We start from the raw sequence: 19,151 nt of genomic DNA, 5'->3' as shown, positions 1-19,151 counted from the left end.
CATCAAAGGGGTGAGGCAATATTGGGGAGGGGGGATTTCTGTGTATTTTGGGGTTTGTAATGTCCATTGGTTGAGATTTACAGGTGGATTCAGTTCGTTTTGGGGGTTTTCTCATGCAGATGTGTGACTTCTGTTTTATGGAGTGGGGATGGGCACAGTGCGTTCCTCCTTTCCCAATGGGACTTCTACTGTACCAGCGAACAGTTATCCTCCCTCTGGAGGATTTGGTATGTGCAGCAGATGGGGATATGTGTTTTATGCAGACAGACGCATTTGGCTACGAATTTCCAGCATTTCAGTTATTTATTTCTCCTGCATGGGGGGGGGGTGATTTGGCATTCCCCAGGGAGGGGGATTGTTAATTTACCCCTTTGCAATGTGTGGAAGAGAAGGCTAAACAGAGGCATTGTATTGCTTTCATTATCAATTACACATTTAAAGTCCCTATGAGTCCTGATGGCATTGTGTGTTTGTTTAAAAGTTTGCCGATAATTTCTGAAATGGTAGCGACTAGTTCCCATCCGAGAAAAGGACCATAGCAACAGCCTGCCCACTCTTCTTCACGTAACCTCTGATGTCATCTGTGTGATTTCCGGAGCAGTGAAGCGGTTCCGGAGCACATTTAGTGAGCGGGCCGTGGCTGAGCAGGAATTCTGAACACTCTGGCTGCCGGTGCAAGTGCAACCGGACCCTGCCTGCCTTTGGCTTGCAGCGGTTGGGGTGGGCATTTTTTCTGGGGACCCTGTCTGCCTTTGGCTTGCAGTGGTTGGGGTGGGTATTTTCTCTGGGGACCCTGTCTGCCTTTGGCTTGCAGCGGTTGGGGTGGGCATTTTCCTTGGGATACCGGGAACGTTTCTACGAGAACCTGGAGCGTCCTGAGCGGCAAGGCTCTGGCTGCCAGGTTTCAGGAACAGCAGCAACCCGTGTACTCTTGGCTGGCTGTATATACAATTTGCATTTTGTTCCGGATACCGTGAACGTTCCTGCAAGACACCCGATTTCGTTGGGGGAGCGGGAAATTACATTTACTTTAAAAATCATGCTCAGCTATTCAACATGAAAGGTATGGAGGGCTAAGAAAAGGAACAGGGAGACGGTGTATGATGGTGTTTAACTGATGAAAGGGGGCTAATAGAGTGATTTAATGTTTCATGAGGGTGTGATTATTAGGATGGGTGATTTTGGAGGGGGCCGGCTGGGGCTATCAGCGTGTGATTCGGGATTGGCACACAGGCATCGCTTGCAAGGGGGAAGGGGCATCTTGCTATTTGGAAGGAGGATGGGGCATTAAGGTATTGGTCTAGAGGGAGGGATGGGGCTTCTTGGTGGGGTCTGAATGGTTGGATGGGGCATGCTGGTGTCGGTCTGGTGGGATGGGGCACATTTGTGTGGATCTGGAGAAAGGGGACACATTGGTGTGTGTCTGGAGGGAGTGATAGGACATAGTGGTGTGTGTCTGGGGGAGGGATAGGGACAGTGGTGTGGGTTTGGGGGAGGGTTGGGGCACATTGGTGTGGATCTGGGCGGAGGGATGGTGCACATGGGTGTGTTTCTGGAGGGAGAGATGGGGCACAGTGTGTCTGGAGAGTGGCATGGGTAATTTAGGTGTGGGTTGAGAAGTTGGACGGGGCATCTTGGTGTGGCTCTGGAGGGAGGTGGTGGGGGCACATTGGTGTGACTCGAGGGAGGTGGTAGGGGCACATGGGTGTGTTTCTGGAGGGAGAGATGGGGCACAGTGTGTCTGGAGAGTGGCATGGGTCATCTAGGTGTGGGTTGGGAAGTTGGAAGGGGCATCTTGGTGTGGCTCTGGATGGAGGTGATGCGGGCACATTGGTGTGGATCTGGGCGGAAGGGAGGGTGCTCATGGGTGTGTTTCTGGAGGGAGAGATGGGGCACAGTGGGTCTGCAGGGTGGCATGGGTAATTTAGGTGTGGGTTGAGAAGTTGGACGGGGCATCTTGGTGTGGCTCTGGAGGGAGGTGGTGGGGGCACATTGGTGTGACTCGAGGGAGGTGGTAGGGGCACATGGGTGTGTTTCTGGAGGGAGAGATGGGGCACAGTGTGTCTGGAGAGTGGCATGGGTCATCTAGGTGTGGGTTGGGAAGTTGGAAGGGGCATCTTGGTGTGGCTCTGGATGGAGGTGATGCGGGCACATTGGTGTGGATCTGGGCGGAAGGGAGGGTGCTCATGGGTGTGTTTCTGGAGGGAGAGATGGGGCACAGTGGGTCTGGAGGGTGGCATGGGTCATCTAGGTGTGGGTTGGGAAGTTGGACGGGGCATCTTGGTGTAGCTCTGGAGAGAGGTGGTGGGGGCACATTGGTGTGGATCTGGGCAGAGGGGCATCATGCACATGGGTGTGCTTCTGGAGGGAGAGATGGGGCACAGTGTCTGGAGGGTGGCATGGGTCATCTAGGTGTGGGTTGGGAAGTTGGACGGGGCATCTTGGTGTGGCTCTGGAGGGAGGTGGTGGGGGCACATTGGTGTGGCTCTGGAGGGAGGTGGTGGGGGCACATTGGTGTGGCTTTGGAGGGAGTTGGTGGGGGCACATGGTTGTGTTTCTGGAGGGAGAGATGGGGCACAGTGGGTCTGGAGGGTGGCATGGGTCATCTAGGTGTGGGTTGGGAAGTTGGACGGGGCATCTTGGTGTGGCTCTGGAGGGAGGTGGTGGGGGCACATTGGTGTGGATCTGCGCAGAGGGATGGTGCACATGGGTGTGTTTCTGCAGGGAGAGATGGGGAACAGTGGTTCTGGAGGGTGGCATGGGTCATCTAGGTGTGGGTTGGGAAGTTGGACGGGGCATCTTGGTGTGGCTCTGGAGAGAGGTGGTGGGGGCACATTGGTGTGGATCTGGGCAGAGGGGGTTTGTGCACATGGGTGTGTTTCTGGAGGGAGAGATGGGGCACAGTGTGTCTGGAGGGTGGCATGGGTCATCTAGGTGTGGGTTGGGAAGTTGGACGGGGCATCTTGGTGTGGCTCTGGAGGGAGGTGGTGGGGGCACATTGGTGTGGCTTTGGAGGGAGTTGGTGGGGGCACATTGGTGTGGATCTGAGTGGAGGGATGGTGCACATGGTTGTGTTTCTGGAGGGAGAGATGGGGCACAGTGGGTCTAGAGGGTGGCATGGGTCATCTAGGTGTGGGTTGGGAAGTGGGACGGGGCATCTTGGTGTGGCGCTGGAGGGGTATGCAGTGATAAAATCGCAGCAAAAATGTTGCCTATACAACAAATTGCGGCAAAAATGCAGTGGTTTGACCTGGTAAAGGTGTACCCCATTATACCATTTAAGGGGGTGGGGGTGTACCCCGCTCCGCTTAAATGGTATAATGGGTCCGAGGGTTGCAGGTTTGTCCCCCCGCATCCTATACATGGATTGCGGCAGCAAAACCACGGCATTTTTGCAGCGATATTTTGTAACCACAACAATTTTTGCAGCAATTTTAACACATGGAACCTCTGGAGGGAGGTGGTGGGGGGGGCACATTGGGTTGAGTTTGATGGGAGGGACGGCGACATTGGTCTGGGGAGGGATGGCCGCATATTGGTGTGGATCTGGAAGGAGGGGATTGGGCACATTGGCGTGGGTCTGGGCGGATGGGGCATACTAGGATGGGTGGTTTTAGAAGGGGTTGGCTGGGGCTATCTGCATGTGATTCAGGATCGGCACATGGGCATCTGATGTAAGGGGAAGGGGCATCTTGCTATGTGGAGGGAGGATGGGGCATTATGGTATTGGTTTAGAGGGAGGGATGGGGCATCTTGGTGTGGTTCTGAGAGGGAGGGATGGGGCATATTGGTGTGGGTCTGAGAGGAAGGGATGGTGCACATGGGTGTGGGTCTGGAGGGAGGGATAGGGACATTGCTGTGGGTATGAAGGGAGGCATATAAGACACATTGGTGTGCATCTGGGGGAGGGATGGGGCACATTGGTGTGGGTCTGGAGGGGGATTGGGGCTCATTGGTCGGAGGACGGATAAGGGCATCTTTCTGTGTGGAGGGAGCATAGCGCATCATGGTATGGGTCTTGAAGGGATTGGGCATCTTGGAGTCTGGATCGCAGGGGGCATTGTTCTTTAATGGAGGGACAGTGCATATGATGGGGGCATGTCGGAATGGTGAAGCATGTGGGTCAGGGCTAGAGCACTCTGGTGGGAAGGAAGGGGGCACCTGGGTGTGAATGGGGGTATGTTTGTCTGGAGAGAAGGATGTTGGTTTATTGGAGTGGTGGGAGCATGTGTGTCTCGAAGGGATGGTGTAATCAGGTGTGGGTATATAGAGAGAGAGAGGGCGAATGGCGCCCTCTGAGTGTGAGTCTGGAGGTAGAGGTGAAGCATATGGGTGTGGCTCTGAGGGGTGGAGCATCTTGGTGTAGGTATGGAGGGACGTATATTGGTGTCTTTGTGTGGGTTCGGATGGAGGGATGGCATGTGAGGAGGGAGTTGGCATTTGAATCTGGAACGTGGGTTTGGAAGGAGAAATGGGGCATTTGAGTGTGAATGGTATCTGCTTGTGAGGGCATGAAGGATCATTAACAGTGGAGCAGCGGGAAGGAGAGCCGTGGGCCTGACCTCGGTTGCATCCCAGACGCGCACCCCAATAACCCCGGGCACCTCTCGCAGAGCGGTCCGGTGCGTGTGGTCAACCAGAATCCAGGGAGCGGGGATCCCCTTCCACCGGAGAGAGGTCCGCAACCCAGCAGATGGCCGGGGATGCCTGTCAGGGTTGGGTTAAGCTGCTGGGGATGTCCCCAACCACGCACCGGAAAGGGAGCCCTGCGCAGCCCCCTCTCCTCACTGAGCCTGCCTCTGCGATGGCCAGGGGCACGTACTCCTCTCTCTGACCTGCCAGCCGGTGGGCATTGGTGGGCACACCCCAGTCAGCAGGGAAGCCCTGAGTGGGGGCAGCCGGGAGGTGAGGGAAACCTGGCTGCTCTCAAGGGGCGCCTCCCCAGGCAGAAATGGGCCCGGCACGCCAGGCATGAGCCCTGAGCCATGGTGCAGCTGGCTTAATCGCCGGTGGGCGCCAAGGTCCCAGCTGCCCATATCTGTGGGCGAGCGATGGCCAGGCCCGCTGGCACAGTGGGTGACCTTCCCTCTTGCCCAGGTACCTGGAGTTGGGCCCTATGCGGCCGGGCTGGGGTTTGAAGGCTCTAGCGGTCCCACCCGACCCCCTGCCTGTGCTGTCTCTAGCACGCCTCGCTGTCCATCTCCCAGCCCCCCCAAAAGGGAAGCGGAAGGGCTCGGGGAAGGATGAGTGAATCGGGCCGGGTGGGCAGGTGGCGGAGCGGCCTACCCCCCCCACCCCATTCTCCTGGGAAGCGCTGTGCTGCTGCAGGTGGCGGTCAGGCTTCCCAGGCTGAGCACCTGGATCTTTTTTTTTTTTTTTAACCACAATGTTTTCGGCCGAGCTAGACAGGGCTGTCCCGCCCCCTGACCTCTCCTGCACTGGCAGGGTGAGGCCGAAGTCTGGAACAAAAAAAAAGTTGCCTATTACTCTTGGCTGTGGATCACTCGATTTGTGCATCGATGAAGAACGCAGCTAGCTGCGAGAATTAGTGTGAATTGCAGGACACATTGATCAACACTTCGAACGCACCATGTGGCCGTGGGTTTTTCCCAGGGCTACACCTGTCTGGGGGTCGCTTGTACATCAATCGCCCCGGGGTGCCCTCCCAAGGGCGTGGCTGGGGCTGTCGCAGGGATCCCATTCCATTTATCACCCTAAGGTCAGACCCCGATCAGCACCGTCGCTGAATCCTTGGAACTGGTGCGCAAGCTCATTGCCGACGTGCCCTGGCCTCCCTAGTATCCCTGCCTCATGCTGGTTTCGGGAGGGCCAGGTGGCCGGCGCACCCCAGATGAGGTGGCGGCCGCAGCAGGCTTTAAAAAAGCCTGGCACACCTTCACCCTACCCGGGGGCACCTGGCCGTGCTGTGTGGCTGTCTTTTGTGTCCCACTGTCAAACTGCAACAAATCTACCTTTTGGCCTAGCTCCACATGGGCGACCATTTATTAGTTTCCAAAACTACCTCAGGGGGGTGTGCCACTCTGGCACCCCTTGCAAATGTATCTCAGGGCGATTGTACACTGTGTTACTGTCAAATTGCTATACTATGGACACACAAACATACCCTAATACCATAACCCTAAGAATAGGCACAAAGAAAACACACAAGTCGGTCTCAATTATAACAATGGAATACATTTATTCATACACAACAAGGCACGATAAGCACTTCTAGCAAAACATACTGGCTTCTATGCAAGCAATCTAATATCAACTATCCAGTCCTGCTGGATCTATTATGCTAATAGCAAAATACATATGGCAAGTGTCAGCGTTCCTCTCCAATCCACACCACACTTCACACTCTCTCTCTAAGACATTCCTTGTCTGATTTCCCCTTCTATCAAACCAAAAGCTCTGTGTGAGTGTCTGTCCTAATTCCCCATTGGCACGTGCCTTATTCAGATCAATTAGGCCTCATAATCAATCAGCAATACTCCCCTCTGCATGTGCAAGCTTCCCAATCTCGAATGTGTCCGATCTCTCTCCTCTCCAGCTCCCTTGCAGCCAGCCAGTCAGGGCATCTCTCCTTGGCCTCTCGGTGGTCTTCTCCAGCCAAAGCTCCCTGCTACAATGCTTTCCCCAAGCTGCCTGTCAGCGATTCTCCAAAAGCCTCTCTGCCAAAACGCCTCTCAATGCCACACCAAACGTCTCCCTCAATGGCACTGCTTCCTTTCATTCCCAAACGCCCCTCTCTCTCTCATACACACCACTGCTAATTTCAGGCTCCCAGTTAATGTCAATACACGTCACTCTTTCTCCATGTTTACATGTCTCTTAGCTAATATTCAATTCACTCTCTTTCTGTCAGAAAAGCACTTCTCTAGCCAAGCGCCTGAAAGTCTGTGTACGCAGTCTGTGTACGCATGTCTTGTTCTATCTCCAGTCACTGTGTTTTGTCACCGTGACATTGTACATCATGTCATATCTTGTCTGTGTTCTGTGGCCTTCCCCTGTCTGTGTTACGAAACCATCCTCCCATTTCTCTCCATTTACTGTCAGCTCTTAGCAAGCTAAAATCCCTTTTTCTCTCCATGCATGTCTCTGTGCAAAGCACCTCGCTCCCTTCATGCCCCCGCCTTTTCTGTCTGCCTGCGAGTAACCCAGAGCCTGATAAAGCCAGCTTCCCTTCTCCTTCTACTTGGGCAAGAGTCACTGTCTTAGTTTCTTGGCAGAGATGTTTACACATTCCATTGCTCACAGTGTAACTCAACAATGTCTGCGGAACGAACAGCTTCCAGTGTCTCTTCAGAATGGTTTAGGAGCCAGCTACATACTCTATAGTGCATTCACTCGCAAACCAATCGCTATACCATGGCTCAATACATACTTCTAAGTGCACACTCATGCGTGTCTCTAATTGCATACATAATACATAACATATGTCTAAACATGTCTCTACAAGGCACTTAATATAACAGGCCTCTTTCTCTAGCAAACCAAATGGCTGAATAATATATGGATAGTGGATAACTAATATCACTACTAATCAGAATGAAATGATGGATGAATGAATCCCTAAATTAGTAATGAATTACTAATGATTCACTAAATGAGTAATGAATTTCTAATGATAACATACCAGGCCTCAAGAGAACTATGGGGTGGGAATGCACAGCTAATGTAAATCAGGATAATTGATGTGGAGTAGAAGCACACCAAAGGTGTTAGTTCACACTATTAAATAAAGAAATAATGTCAATGAATTTTATGGTGAAATTTCAGGTGCAGGCGGGCTAACGTCACAAGACCACTTGGGACAAAATATCTAAACAACCTAAACTACCTATTGCTAGGCAGTAAGCCCAAATGCACTCCTACCGAATCTTCGTTCGGGAGTTAAATGTTGACTCTTAGTTGATCAATTGATACTCTCATGTGGAAAGAGTGTTAATTGAGTCTTGACTTTAACAAATTACAAAATAGAAAATACATAACATCAATAAAGGGTAAATCGGGCATGTAAGATCACTTATGTAACCAATTATACAGATCTGGTACTGACCAATACTTTTTGATACTTTTTAATAGTTAATGAAATATATACATGTCCCTTTGAACATTTACAGGATGTGAATAATAATGCTAGGCTTTGAGCTACTTGCTTTCTGCTTTTGTTGCATTTATGCACCTTTACAAACCAGGATATACTCTGTTTGTTAATTGGAATGAGAATTCCTGGATGCTTCACCATTGTCTGAATAATTCTTTTGTACATTGTTCATTTGTTTGAAAAAACAGACCTTGAGAGGTCTATTAAAAAGTATCAAAAAGTATTGGTCAGTACCAGATCTGTATAATTGGTTACATAAGTGATCTTACATGCCCGATTTACCCTTTATTGATGTTATGTATTTTCTATTTTGTAATTTGTTAAAGTCAAGACTCAATTAACACTCTTTCCACATGAGAGTATCAATTGATCAACTAAGAGTCAACATTTAACTCCCGAACGAAGATTCGGTAGGAGTGCATTTGGGCTTACTGCCTAGCAATAGGTAGTTTAGGTTGTTTTAACATACCAGGCCTCTTCATATAATATCTGGTTTTACACGGCTGCCGGCGCAGGATGACCATGGAGCGCGGACCTCGTGACCATGTGGGCTTCGGTCGCAGATTGTCACAGAGAACACTCGCCTGTGCCAGAGGCACCGGGCTGGGCAGCACCCCGTACGGGCCCGAGGCAAGCTGCCCTGAGCTTTGTGCTCTCCGACCAGGGCCTCATATCAGATGTGGTGACCTGCTGAATTTAAGCATATTACTAAGCAAAGGAAAAGGAACTAACCAGGATTCCCTCAGTAACGGCCAGTGAAAAGGGAAGAGCCCAGCGCCAAATCCCCATTCAGTGGCAGGCATGGGAAATGTGACGTACAGAAGACCGACTCCCCGGCATCGCTCAGGGGGCTCAAGTCCTTCTGATCGAGTCTCACCACGTGGATGGTGTTAGGCCGATATTGGCCTCTTGCACACCGGGATCAGGTCTTCTTGGAGTCTGCTTGCTTGGGAATGCAGCCCAATGCGTGTGGTAAACTCTGTCTAAGGCTAAATACGGGCGCGAGACTAATGGCCAACAAGTACCGTAAGGGAAAGTTGAAAAGAACTTTGAAGAGAGAGTTCAAGCAGCCGTGAAACCGGTGAGAGGTAAACTGGTGGGGTCTGTGCAGTCCGCCCACAGGATTCAACACGCCAGGCAGGTTGGTCACCTGGAACGGTGGAGGCCATTGCGGGTTTGCGGCCTGGGCACATCCAGCCCCAGCCGGGCACATTTCCTCTCTGGCGGTGCGCCACGACTGGCTGGGAAGGCCCCAAGGGGGCGGGTGGCTCTCTGCTCCAGCAGAGAGTGTTACAGCCCCCTGACAGCAGTTTTGTTGTGTCCACGGGACTGAGGGAGATAGACCGCCACGGCGCCCTTATCCGGCAACCATCCTGGCCCCTCTTGGGGGTCGCTACAGTGGCGACGGGCGACAGTGCTCCCGATACGACTGTGGTGGACTGCCCTCAATATGACCCTACCACGTCGTGCTGCCGGGCGGGGAGTCCCACAAAGGGCGCCAGCAGTCTGAGGTGATGTCGGTTAACCACCCAACCTGTCTTGAAACACTGACCAAGGAGTATAACACGTGCCAGGGGCCAAATGAAACTCTGTGATGTAATGATGGTGATTGCCGGTGCTCGCCGATTGCAGTGGCATCGTGTCGCGGTGGGCCCTCCACCGACCCGTCTCGCCCGCTCTGTCAGAGAGATGATGCATGAGCGTGTGTGATAGGACCCGAAAGATGGTGAACTCGGCCTGGTGGAGGTCCGTAGCAGTCCTGATGGATAAATCGGTCATCCGACCTGGATATAGGGGCAAAAGACTAATCAAACGATATAGTAGCTGGTTCTCTCCGAAGTTTCCCTCAGGATAGCTGGCGCACAGAAACCCCAATTTTATATAGCAAAGCGAATGATTAGAGGTCTTGGAGCCAAAATTATCTCTTGGAGCCAGGTATTGTATGAAAGTGCTCAGTGGGCAACTTTTGGTAAGCAGAACTGGCGCTGCTGGATGAACCGAACGCCGGTTTAAGGCGCGTGATGCAGACGCTCATCAGACCCCAGAAACGGTGTTGGTTGATATAGACAGCAGGATGGTGGCCATGGAAGTCGGAATCCGCTACGGAGTGTGTAACAACTCACCTGCTGAATCAACTAGCCCTGAAAATGGATGGCACTGGAGCGTCAGGCCCATACCCGGCCGGCGCCGAGAGCCGTGGGGGCTAATAGGCGAGTAGGAGGGCTGCTGCGGTACGCACAGAAGCCCGGGGCAAGGGCCCGGGTGGAGCCGCCGCAGTTGCAGATCTTGGTGGTAGTAGCAAATAGTTTTATGAATTGTAATTCTGCCAATGTGGTATATGCCATTTGGTGTAAGTGCCCTAAGTTATACATAGGGATGACCAGAACGAACAATTGAGCTTCGCATGAGCAAACACAGAAGTTGCATTGAAAAGAATAATCTTACAGCACCCTTGGTAGGCCATTTTATTGCAATGGGGCATAGTATACAGGATCTAAAGTGGACTGTTTTATGGCAACTTGAATTTGCAGGTGATGCTAACTCTCGCAAACCTTTTCTGAAGGTACAATGGCTAATTATTTAAACTAAATCCTTCGAATTAGGTTTGAACGAACAAGTAAGTTGGAAGCATAATGCTTAGAGCTTCTTCTTTAACCAGAGCCAAGCCTTATGGGACCTGTTGGACCCCCCAGTTTTGTTTTGGAATATTTACCAGCTTCCATTTAATAGAAGATAGGGTCATTACAATTCATCTGAATAGAACCCTCTTATATATACATACTAGACCTGTACTTACATTGGGGAGTGTCTGGGGTCGTGGTGCATGTTTTGTCCTTCCCCTTCCGGATCCAGTTGATGGCGTTTTTTCACGCTTTGCCATCCGGGTGTGCGGTACTGACTTTCGTATGCAGGTCGCTTTAGAATGCGAGCAAGTTTATGGCTCCAGACTAGATTTTAGGAGTAGTGGATGGTTTAGGCTAGCGGCTGGTGTGCGAGACACGTGACTTTTTCGTGTGTCCGTACATAGCCGTGATGCGAAAGTAATCACATGACTTAACGTGACGCGCTGGAATGTAATATAACATCCGGGTCAAGTCGTGTGCATTTCAAGCATGAGTACGCTGGTACGAGAGGGAAGCCAACCACCAGATCTGACCTAGAAAGGCTGAGACGCGGTAAGCAACGGCCTTCACTTGAACGATGTACATTTGAAATAGTTATACAACGTTGAAGCTGTAGAGACATTTTTAAATAATACGGTCTCAGCGCTCCGTTATTTGTAACTGCTGGCTTTGGGTATTTTAGTGAAACGTGCTGCAAGTGACGAACAAGGTTTGACGCATATGTGTGCGGCAGAAGTACGGGCTGGCTCTACAATCCAGAGTCAATAACGCACAGAATTGCACAAAAGGTAAGAAAGGTCTGCACTATAGTCTGACACATATGTGAGTGCATTGTGGTCTGTTGTAAGAGCAACCTCATCTTACTGGCAAAACTTAGCCAAGAGATATTGTCTATTCAAATAGCATCTGGATTTGAACATTGGGGGCAGTTTGTTGTCGGTTCCATCGGATTTAAAGCGCTTGTGTTTTAGGAGCTTTCTGTAGATAACGTGATTTGGAAACACACTGACTGACTTTTTTTTAACGTGAATAAAATACCTAGGCGGTTAGAGTCCTATGATTCACTTGTGCCTAGAGAGTATTTAACACTTTATGGATTCCATTTCCAATTGATTTTTTTTCTTTTCCTATTTTTCTTTTCTTTCCATTCCAATCATCTGTGGGACCAGTGTGTTCTTCGTCTACTACTTAAGATGCTTTCCCAGTTACCAAGATCAAGTTTTACAGTGAACTCTTGGGGCTAGTGGTAAGTTTTACTGAGGCCAATAACAGCCTAGGTAAATGGAAGGCATATTACATTCTGAGTTTTCTGATGACTGATCTTGTATTTTTCTTTATCTTTATGTACCTGTGTTCTGTGGTGGTCCACTCCACAGTAAGGTTTGAAGCACTACAATGAGAAATGGCTCAAGACAGGCCATTTAACTACTGATGTTGGTCTGTAGCAAATAATTGAAGTTGAAGATGTGTTGACAGGGCACTTTTGGTCCCCTGATGAAGTTCTAAAAGTGATGCTTATTGACCGATGAACGAAACATGTTGGGTTGTGTAAGGCACCATGAATAGAGGTGGTGTTAGATAACAATTTATTAGGTTGTTGTGTTCACCCTAGTAGCATATATGGGGTAGAAAAAGTTGCATAATCATATAAGATCAATTTTGGAATAACTCCTGATCAAAGGATTCCAGATTGCTACCTACCAATGCTTTGTTTTGCACATTATTAGGGATAGTGTCTGTCACAAATTTTATTTAATTAGATTTGTATAGGCAGCATAGTTTGTTGTGGGGTGCTAAAGTTAAATCTACATGTTTTTTTAACATTTTTGGTACTGATGGTTTTTAAGAAATGTGCAGATTTAACACATTTTTTATTTGTGATGTATACTGATCAAATAATTGTTTTTTGATATATTAATAAATTGATCAAGATTATTTCAACATTTTGTGACCTATTTGGTCCATGGACCGGGTCTGGTAGGACATTAGGTGTCATGAGAGAGAAAGACAGCTGGATTCCAAAGTTATATATTGTCTATAATGTTGGTGTTGGAGTAGAATCCAGGCATCAATAAGCCATTCCACTTATCTCTTGTTGTTAAATATTATGGTAGTAGCAAATATTCAAACGAGAACTTTGAAGGATGAAGTGGAGAAGGGTTCCATGTGAACAGAAGTTGAACATGGGTCAGTCGGTCCTGAGAGATGGGCGAGCACCGTTCGGAAGAGATGGGCTATGGCCTCCGTTGCCCTCAGCCGATCGAAAGGGAGTCGGGTTCAGATCCTGAACCCAGAGTGGCGGAGTCGGGCGCCCAGCGGCGTCAAGTGCGGTAACACAAGTGATCCCAGAGAAGCCGGCGGGAGCCGCAGGGAGAGGTCTTTTCTTTGTGAAGGGCAGGGCACCCTGGGCTGGTCCTTGAAAATCTCGGTGATATGTTGTAAATCTCGCGCCAGGCCATACCCATATCCGCAGTATGTCTCCAAGGCGGACAACCTCTGGCATGTTGGAACAATGTAGGTACGGGAAGTCGGCAAGTTGGATCCATAACTTCGGGATAATGTGAGCCGGGCCCTTCCTGTGGATCACCCCAGCTGCAGTGTTCGCCTCTCTTGTTCCCCCTCCTGGGGTTCAGGGCCGGCATTCTGCCTCAGCCGACACCTAGCAGCTGGCTTGGAACTGGTGCGGACCAGGGGAATCTGACTGTTTAATTAAAACAAAGCATTGCGAAGGCCCTTGGAGGGTGTTGACGCGATGTGATTTCTGCCAAGTGCTCTGAATGTCAAAGTGAAGAAATTCAGTGAAGCGTGGGCAAATGGCTGGGGTAACTATGACTCTCGAGGTAGCCTTTAAGGTAGCCAAATGCCTCATCTGATTAGTGATGTACATGAATGGACGAATGAGTTTCCCACTGTCCCTACCTACTGTCTAACGAAACCACAGCCAAGGGAGCAACCTTGGCAGAATCGTCGGGGAAAGAAGACCCGGTTGAGTTTGACTCTAGTTTGGCACTGTGAAGCGACATGAGGTAGGATAAGTGGGAGGTGTTAGGGAGAATTCTCTGTTAAGGCTATTTTCCCAAACCTAGTGAGTCCCCCAGCAGCTTTGCTGGATTTTTGGGCTTTATTTTTTTCTCCTGCTAAGAGTGAGACTATTTTTCTTCCACTCTTAGGCATGATTTGAGTATGTCCTTTGACTTGGAATGTGTTTTATGGGCTATGGGGTCTTTTACTCCATAGGGCGTCATGTGTTTTTGGTATGTGTGTTACACAGCACCCTCAGTGCAGTAACACAGGGGTGTCATAGTGACCCCTAATCATAGACTCCATATCCTGCGACTGACAACCGTCTCCCAGAGCATGTAAAGTCAGCATTGGCTTTACTAGTCTCAAATTGTGAACAGAACCGGTACCAACCATCATATTGTGGAAGTACTGGTAGGGGTAATTCGATTGCCCATGGGTCTGTTTTCCAAGGGGGCACTGTCCAGTCCCCCCTTGTCGAGTTTCTGGCTGGTGGCAGTGGATACCACGCAAAATATTCCACCAGAATATTTCTTATGGGATTTTCCCATTGATTTTAAACGCACCACTTTTTAGTGCAATGTTAAAGATACCGCTGGGTTATTTATTTAATATGTATTCCCCGGTTGGGTCTTTTTGCCAGGACTTGGTTTTAAAATGGCGTTTGTGTTCGCCTCTGAAACTCTAACCCAAGTCGAGCCCTTTGTTCCACTTTTTGGCGGGCTTCTCCACAGAAGCCCTCCAAATGGTGCCACTCTGTCTGGGGTCTACAGGGTGTGTGGGAGGGGGATTAGGCACCCTGGACTGAGTTTCCTTGGCAACTCAAGTCGCACTCTTGTGTGATTGGCCCAGTGATGAGCCGCCCGGCTCACCACTTAGCATGTGTGAGTGACAGCTAGGCTATTGAATGGGGGTTTTTCTGCATAAAAGCAGGGCTTTGGGGCCTGGAACTTCAGGAGTCGCCACAGGACGTAAAGAATCCGAAGAGGGCAGAAGCTGAGCCATCTACAACGACGACACCATCGGTGGAGCCCTGCTGTACGAACTCACCACTTCCCCAACGACAGAGGAGATCTTCCAGGAGAGTCTTCTTCCCTTTGAGCTGGTGGGACCAACCAGTTCGCCTTTTTTCGCCTTCCTGGACGTCTCCTGGTCAAATCGCCCGTGCCAAGCACCCCGGCGGCCGGATAGCCACGCTTCACCACTACCGCAAATAAAAGGGTCGTACCTTTTAATCGGGAACTCCGCAGCTGGTTTCTTCCCTGGCAGTGCAACAACCTCCAGCGTTCTTCCTCATCGAGATCATCTCTTCCTCTGGTCGAAGCCACTAATTGCACCTGCTGCCAGGAACAACTGCCACCGCTGGAGCTTTCTCACCATTTCAGGTACTGTGTCCCGCCTGGTCTCCCTTGCAACAGATTGTCCAAGGTGTCCCGTAAATCCTTGACTTTCTAACTGGGTTGACCTCAGACCTGCTAACTTTGCCTTTCTGAACTGATCCAACCTCTTTTTGACTTTTCTGCAAAGACTTTGAGTGCATTTCCACTGTGTGATCTTGGGCACTTTCCGCCTTGCTCTCTCCAAGAGTGGGCCTGGTCTGTGAACATTTGGCTCTACAGTAGACCCTGCCTTTCTTGACTTGCTGTGGTTTCTTAAGTGTTGGTACTTTATTTTCCTACTCTGCCTTTTCTCTCCCTTTTTAAACGAATTATTGGAGTGCCATCTACGGTTACGCGCTCACCTCTGTTTTGCTAAATAAGTGGTGTCTTAACCTAGACTTGTCGAATAAATAACTAGGGAGGTGTATATACTTATAGTGACTGTGTTTGAACTTGCTTGATATATTAGTGCCAGTGTATTTTCATAAGTGTGGTTTTAAATAAATAATGATATACTTTTATACCAAAGCTCTGGTCAGTGTTTGCTTTTTCTATTGTATTTTTAGCCCTATTGTGTATACTCTATATACTGCCTAACTCTTCTTGAGAGAAGTCTTGACTTCTCAGCCACAGCTACCAGGTAAATCTGGGTGGTGCAGACTGCTACCAATTGGGTTTACTGCTTGCTCCTGTAGTCTTAAACTTTTTGCAGTGGTCCCTAAAGGAACTGCACAGGTTTCTGCCTAACAGGAGGCCCTCGGGCCGCTGGTGAAATACCACTACTCTTATCGTTTTTCCACTTACCCGGTGGGGGGGGGGCGAGCCCCATGGGGCTCTCGCTTCTGGCTACAAGGGCCCAGCACCTGCCGGGTACGACCCGCTACTTGGACAGTGGCAGGTGGTGAGTTTGACTGGGGTGGTACACCTGTCAAAGGATAATGTAGGTGTCCTAAGGTGAGCTCTGGGAAGACGGAAACGTCCAGCGGAGCAGAAGGGCAAAAGCTAGCTTGATATCGATTTTTTTCAGTATGAATACACACCGTGAAAGCTGGGCTTCACGATCCTGCTGACTTTTTGGGTTTCAAGCAGGAGGTGTCGGAAAAGTTACCACAGGGATAACTGGCTTGTCGCGGCCAAGCCTTCATAGCGATGTCGCTTTTTGATCCTTCGATGTCGACTCTTCCTATCATTGTGAAACAGAATTCACCAAGCGTCGGATTGTTCACCCACTAATGGGGAACGTGAGGTGGATTTAGACCTTTGTGAGACAGGTTAGTTTTACCCTACTGATGATCTTTTGTTCCAATAGTAATCCTGCTCAGTACGAGAGGAACCGCAGGTTCAGACCTTTGGTGTGCATGCTTGGCTGAGTAGCCAGTGGGGCGAAGCTACCATCTGTGGGATTATGACTGAACGCCTACAAGTCAGAAATCCTCCCCACCTCTCTAACCCGTAGTGCACCGCATGTTCGTGGGGAACCTGGTGCTAAATCATTCGTAGACCACCTGATTCTGGTTCAGGGTTTTCGTAAGTAGCAGAGCAGCTACCTTGCTGTGATCTATTGGAAGTCAACTTCTGAGCCAAGCTTTTGTCGCAAGGCCAAGGTTCTCCATCCTTCCTCCTGGGGCGCATAGGAAAATACCACCCACCCAGGTGCGCACCCATGCGGATGTGCGGGCTGGGCAGGGAGCACTCTTCTCACCCTTCCTGGTCAGCCTGGCAGACCCGATAGCCTCGGGCCCTGGCCTTCGAGGTGGTGCCTTAAGGCCCTGAACAGGGCAGGGGAAGCGAGTGTGCAAGCCACCCGAGGGCGCAGGGGTGTTACCTAAAGCCTGTGCCCCTGGACGGTGGGGTAGGGGAAGGCACGTCTTCTGATGGGCCAACTGTCCTGGTAGTAGGCCCAGAAGACCCAAGCTGTGGCTGGCGGACCAGATTGCCCGAGTTTCGGCTGACTCCTGCATTTGTCTCCGGTCGGGTTCCATAAGCTTAATGGTTGGCGTGGAAGTGTTTCCCGGCCCGAGTGCGTGTTAGTGGTGCGTTAAACCCAGGGCAGGGAAGAGAGACAGCAACTCCAGCACCCACCCCAGAGAACGGGGGTTGGTACGTTAAGCCTGTGCCCCAGGACAGTGGGGGCAGGCATGGCCGCCGGGCCATCTGGCCCGGGGAGTAAGCCCAGATGGCCCGAGTTGTGGTTGCTGCGACTGACTCCTGAATTTGTCTCCGGTTGGCATGGAAGTGCCACCATGCAGCCTCCAGGGCGGTCGTGGCGCAATTACCGGCTTCAGTTCAATGGCGTTTTTGGGTTGCTCCCGGTCCTCGGGCAAGTATCAACCATGTGTGGTCAGGTCAAAGATGAGGTGCGTGTGTCAAGGGGCGCCCTGAGTGGGTCCCTTTCCTCCGTATGGGGGTAAATGCACTCGCAGTGGCCAGCCCTGAGTTCCACAGTATTGGTGGGTAAAACCTGGAGGGAAAATCTCTAATGTGGTGGGAGAAGCTCAGAGGGGGGCCTGCCAGAGCTCCAGGGCGAAAGCCCCCGAACCCAGTGGTAGTCACAGGGAGCCCTGGTGGGGTTCCCATCGCTCCCCACAGGGAAAAGCTCTAAAGGGGTCCTGCTAAAGCTCCAGGGTGGGGGGGGTCCTGGTCTTGGGTGCCTGTCTCACATCTGGGTTGACTGTCCCCAAGCCCGGTGGTGATCGTGGGGAGCCCTGTCCCTCCCCGGAGGGTAAAGCTCTAATCTGGCGGGAGAAGCTCTGGCCTTGGGTACCAGCCTTGTGCGTGTGGGTCGAGAGTCCCCAAGCCTTGCGGCAGTCGCGGGGATCCCCGGAGGGAGAAGCTCTAAAGGGTCTCTGCTAAAGGTCCAGACTGGCTGGGGGTGGTGCTGGTCCCCCCAAGCACCCAGCCTTGGGTACCTGTCTCAAAAGTGGGTCGACTGTCCCTCCACGGAGGGATAAGCTCCAAGGTGGATGAAAAACCTCTTATGAGGAGGAGGGGAAAAAACTGGTGGCCTGGCCAGAGCTCAAGGATGACGATTGGTGCTGGTCCATGCCTTTGGGCACCTGCCGGTCCCCTGTCCTTTGTCAGGCAGGGGGGCCAAAGGCCCTTCCCGTCCAGGCCCATTGGAATGCATTGACCTACCAGATGGCCGCTCTCCGAGCCCGGCCATCTGGTCTTTGGCCAGAGGAATGTCTGCAATGACCAGACTGCTGGGCTGCTCTGGAAGTCCCGATGGGTGTCAGTTTTTAAAAATTTTCTCCAGTTGGGTCTATGAGGAGCCCGACGCTTTTGCCGCGAGGTCCCACTCTGTCACTCTGGGTACACAGATGACAAAGCTTAGACACCTTCCTCTGGATTACTATAGACTAGGTGAGAGGGACCTGTCTGCGCTCCTCTTGGTTCTCGCTGCCCAACCCGGGCTCCATGGTGAAACCACAGCACCTCCCCAGGCTGGCCGTGGGGCGTGCCCCACGCAGTGCCCCAGCAGAGACTGTCCTGCTGGGGGTGCTCTTCCAAGCACTCCATGGGATCGATTTGGTGCACTTGGTCTGTCTAGCGTTAGACTGCTTGGCCAGCCTCGGCTGTTTCAGGCAATTTGCTTCTACCCGCCTTGGGACCGTGTCAAGAGTGTGCTTCCCTCGGGGAGGGCCCCCTCGTGTGGGCGGCTCTAGAGCGAAGGCAGAGCAGCCTGGCAACTCCCCAGTGGTCAGATCAGACGGGATCCCCTCGCAAGCCATGACGCAGCCCCTCCTCCACCAAGCCCGTTTCTCCAGCAGTTCGGAACGCACGTTGGCTGCTGACCCCCTCTGTCGCCATACCAGTGGCAGCGTGCTGGCCATTTCCCCCCCCCCCCTACCGGTTCAAGGCCTCAAATGTGGCATGGCAGAGTAGGCCTGGCCGCCGGCGCCCGCGTGACCAACTTGTCCACCCGACCCGCACACGTCTAGGGGTGCTCTTTGGCGCTCGGGTCCTGCAGACAGCCCCAGAGGGTACGAAGGTTGGCTCTGAGGCGGTCTTGCG

The 19,151-nt window shown here is 51.4% G+C and overlaps 1 long non-coding RNA gene and 1 other non-coding gene across 5 annotated transcripts in view; both read left to right on the top strand.

Moving 5' to 3' along the window:
- The window catches only part of LOC138569990 (uncharacterized), a 37,373-nt gene that overhangs the window by 343 nt on the left and 17,879 nt on the right, over positions 1–19,151 (top strand). For 2 of the 4 annotated variants that reach the window (XR_011303366.1, XR_011303363.1), the window contains exons 2-3: positions 11,420–11,525; positions 11,907–11,983. This is a non-coding gene — a long non-coding RNA (uncharacterized lncRNA). The remainder of the gene's footprint in view (positions 1–11,419; positions 11,526–11,906; positions 11,984–19,151) is intronic. The other 2 variants (XR_011303365.1, XR_011303364.1) reach the window with 1 other exon arrangement.
- LOC138570617 (5.8S ribosomal RNA) lies at positions 5,485–5,635 on the top strand. The gene has a single exon (XR_011303655.1). It is a non-coding gene; the product is annotated as a 5.8S ribosomal RNA (ribosomal RNA).

This window comes from Ambystoma mexicanum, chromosome 2q (genome assembly GCF_040938575.1).
Source record: "Ambystoma mexicanum isolate Mex_15411 chromosome 2q, UKY_AmexF1_1, whole genome shotgun sequence".
Classification (NCBI taxonomy): Eukaryota; Metazoa; Chordata; class Amphibia; order Caudata; family Ambystomatidae; genus Ambystoma; species Ambystoma mexicanum.
Note: the sequence above shows the minus strand (reverse complement) of the source record. Positions and strands in the feature narration are given on the sequence as shown.